At 36.6% G+C, this 4,445-nt stretch overlaps 1 pseudogene; it reads left to right on the forward strand.

The window, feature by feature from the left end:
• Positions 1 to 1,255: 1,255 nt before the first annotated feature.
• LOC120126127 lies at positions 1,256 to 2,317 on the forward strand (annotated as a pseudogene).
• The last annotated feature ends 2,128 nt before the right edge of the window (positions 2,318 to 4,445 follow it).

The raw sequence follows: 4,445 nt of genomic DNA on the forward strand, positions 1-4,445 counted from the left end.
TGAGGGTTGCTGCGCTGGTGGAGAGGCGATAGAAGTCTGTTGGGCTTTACGTGTTTCTGTTTCTGGGCGAAATTTGGTATCTTCAATTATAAATTATTAGTTAAGTTAATATAAATTTCATAATAATAATAATAATTTATTTCAGTTGAATCACTTATTTTGGTTGAATTGATTTAGGGTTTGAATAAAATAGTTGAGTCAATTGATACTCAATTAATAATGTTCATATCAATTGACTTAATCGACCTTAATATACACTATTTTAATTCATTTTAATATACTTATAATATAAAATTTAAATTAAAAAATAGATTAACCAAAGTTAAAAATTGGCAAAACTAAAACAATACCTCAATGTTTTTTAAATTAGTGATAAAATATATTGAGTTTTTTATAAGATTTAGAAATATAATTTACTTATATTTTTTTAAAAATATTTTTTTCAATCATATTTTTAATCACTTATATAGTAAGTATCCCGTAATTTAATATTAATTAGAATAGAAGTAATTTTTTTGACAAAAGAATAGAAATAATTAGAATAGTGGGACAACGTTATAATTGAATGATTTGGAGGCAGGAGTGTTCATTTCTCTATTTTAGTTGAATTAATCAATCGAATCAAATTAATTCGATTAAATTATTGGTCATCAAAATAATTTGATTTGAAGAACATTTAATTTTTTTAAATATCAGTTAATTGGGTTTAAAATATTAATTGAATTAATTAAAAATATTAAATATTAATATATTAAAAATATTTTAAGTTCAAAAAAATTAAAAATTAAGATCAAATTATTTTTTAACCACACTAGATGCATTAAATTGTCAAGACCTAATTAACTTTTAACTCAAATAAAAAATACATCCACTAAGCTCAAATTGGTCTAACTAATTTTTTTAAATCGGTTAATGATTTTCAAAAGTTTAATTTAATTAAAGATTATTTTTTAATTAACTAACTTCTAAAAAATTTGATTCGATCAATGACCGAACTAATCGTTTAAACACTTTTATTTAAAGCGGGATTAGGGTTTGGGGAAAGAAGAACATTATATATATATATATATATATATATATATATATATATATATAGAATGGACTGCCAGTGGGCTTTAGGGTTCTTCCTTTTTTTTCTTTCTTTTTTATCTTTAGTATAAATTCTCATTTATTTCATTTCTCACATAACCTTTTCCATTCCTCTTTCCCCAGTCGATTAGTCCCTCTTCATTTGCAAATACTGTCATTTTAGTACTCCAATTTGATCAGATCATATCATTTGATCCATGCATCAGATGGCGGCCTTGCCTCGGCATCTTTTCTCGATGCTCACCACCCCATCCTCCCCAACCATCACCGAAACCCTCTGTCTTAATCCACCATCACCCAACGTCGGCTCATTCCCTCTAAATCAACCCATCCGTTTTAACCACACCAAGCTTTGTCCCTACAAACTCCATATTTCATGCGCGACCGGAGGAGGCGATGGGACGACGGTGTTGGTCGCCGCGGAGGCGGTGGAGGAGACGGCAACGATTCTGATGGCTTTGGCATTCTGGGTCTTCTCCTAAGCAGATGGCGAGACAGGATCGCGGCGGATCCTCAGTTCCCGTTCAAGGTCTTAACGGAAGAGCTGGTGGGCGTCACTACTTGTATCCTCGGCGACATGGCTTCACGTCCGAATTTCAGTCTCAACGAGCTCGACTTCGTCTTCTCGACACTGATAGTCGGTTCCATCATGAATTTCACCATCATGTATCTCTTAGCACCAAAAGTCTCGGCTTCATCTTCGACTCTTCCTTCCATCTTTGCAAATTGTCCGCAAAGTCGCATGTTCGAACCAGGTGGTTATACTTTAATGAACCGTTTAGGGAACGTGGTGTTCAGAGGGACTGTGTTCGCCGTAGTTGGGTTCGGTGCAGGCCTTGTTGGGACTGCCATCTCGAATGGCTTGATCAAGATGAGGAAGAAGATGGATCCCACTTTCGAAACGCCCAACGAACAGCCGCCGACCTTGTTGAACGCCGTCACCTGGGCCACCCACATGGGTTTCAACAACAATTTGAGGTATCAAACCATGAATGGGATCGAGTTTGTGTTGGCAAAGGGACTTCCACCCGTGATGTTTAAGTCCTCCGTAGTGGTTTTGAGATGCTTAAATAACGTGTTAGGGGGAATGTCGTTTGTGGTATTGGCTAGGATGACTGGATCACAGAGTGTAGCGGAGAAGCCGGCGATGGTGGAGATCGGATCTGTTGTTGAAAATCAATGCACCGAAAGTGCATGGTTTGAAAAGAAAAATATATTTTGTCAATAATTGTAGGCACCGAAAATTATGTGTAGAAATTGTTGATTTTTTATATGGGCAAATTACAAACTCTAGTCACTAAAATTTAGGGTATTTACAAATTAGTCCTTAAGCTTCAACTATAAATACCCTAGCTCATTTAGCTTCAAAACCATCCCAAAGCATTCTAGCTTTTTTCCAATACTAGAGAGATTTTAGAGAGTTTCTTGAGAGTTATTTTCTCCTTTTTATCTAGAGAGAATTATCATTGTTTTCTCCTTGGTAGATCGAGAGAGGTTGTAATTCCTATTTTCTCATAGTGAAATTCTTCTACCGTTGCCCGTGGTTTTTACCCTATATTTTTAGGGGTTTTCCACGTAAATTTTGTGTCTCTTTTATCTTCATTTTTATTTTCTCAAATTATCAGTTGCGATTTTGCTCTATCCGATAGCCGTCATCCGCAACAATTTGTATCCGAGCCAGATTTGAGTGTGTAATATCTGCTTATTGTCTTTGTGGTTGCCACCAAAAGGTGGATCCTCAACATAAGAAAGTAAGAAGTTATTACTCATTCTTTGAAGGTTCCAGAGAACTATTCACGATAGTGAAATAGTGGGAGCTATCCGTAAAAGAAGCTATGGCAACGAAATTTGATATTGAAAAATTCAATGGGAGAAATTTCTCATTGTGGAAATTGAAGATGAAGGCTATCCTAAGGAAAGACGGGTGTCTAGTGGCTATCAATGAAAGGCCGGTGGATTTCGCAGATGACATCAAATGGAACGAGATGGACGGGAATGCTATGGCAAACTTTCATCTAGCATTAGCAGATGAAGTATTGTCAAGCATCGAGGAGAAGAAGACAGCTAAGGAGATATGTGATTATCTCACCAAATTATACGAGGCCACATCGTTGCACAATAAAATTTTTCTTAAGAGGAAATTGTACACTCTCGTATGCCAGAATCTACTTCAGTGACGAGCACTTAAATACACTGAACACTTTATTTTCTTAGCTTACATCCTTAAGCTGTAAAATAGGAGAACAAGAACGTGCTGAACTTCTACTTCAAAGTCTACCGGATTCGTATGATCAACTCATCATCAACTTGACAAACAGTAATGTCACTAGTCTAGTCTTCGATGACGTTGCAGCTGCTGTTCTACAAGAAGAAAATTGGCGCAAGAACAAGGAAGACAGACAAGTAAATCTGTAACAAGAAGAAGCATTGACAACGATGACAACGATGAGAGGGAGATCAACAGAACGTTGCCAAAGCAGCAGTCACAAACATGGTAGATCGAAGTCGAGGAGCAAGAAGAATTTAAAGTGCTACAATTGTGGAAAGAGGTCACTTGAAGAAGGATTGTTGGAGTCTAAATAAAAAATCCAATCCACAAGGCAATACCGCAAACACTTCAGATGATGGAGATACTCTATGCTGTGAAGCGTCAATCACCGTGGAAGGCAGAAAAAAATTTGAAGATATATGGCTCATTGATTCGGGAGCGACATATCACATGACCTCAAGAAGAGAATGGTTCCATCATTATGAACCTGTCTCAGGAGGATCTGTGTATAGTTGCAATGATCATGCCTTAGAAATCTTTGGAGTGGGAACCATCAAATTAAAGATGTATGATGGAACAATTAAAGTTGTTCGAGATGTGCGGAACATGAAAGGCCTAAAGAAAAATTTATTATCCTACGGATTGTTGGATAATAATGCAAGCAAGATTGAAACACAGAAAGGAATCATGAAGGTGTTCCGTGGAGCGCTTGTGGTGCTGAAAGGCGAAAAGATAGCAGCAAACTTGTACATGTTGAAGGGAGAGACTTTGCTAGAATCAGAAGCCTCTGTTGCCTCATGTAGTTCAGATTCTACAATGCTATGGCATCAGAAACTTGGACACATGTCAGAACAAGGAATGAAAGTCCTTGTGGAGCAAAAGTTACTTCCCGGCTTAACAAAGGTATCACTTCTTTTGTGTTAGCATTGTATAACAAGTAAGCAACACCGGTTGAAATTCAACAAGTCAAATTCTAGAGGCAAAAGTGTTCTAGAATTGGTTCACTCTGACGTATGGCAAGCACCAGTTACATCCCTAGGCGGAGCAAAATACTTTGTCTCATTTATTGATGACTACTCTAGGAGAT

This window comes from Hibiscus syriacus, unplaced genomic scaffold (genome assembly GCF_006381635.1).
Source record: "Hibiscus syriacus cultivar Baekdansim isolate YM2019G1 unplaced genomic scaffold, ASM638163v2 tig00110450_pilon, whole genome shotgun sequence".
Lineage (NCBI taxonomy): Eukaryota > Viridiplantae > Streptophyta > Magnoliopsida > Malvales > Malvaceae > Hibiscus > Hibiscus syriacus.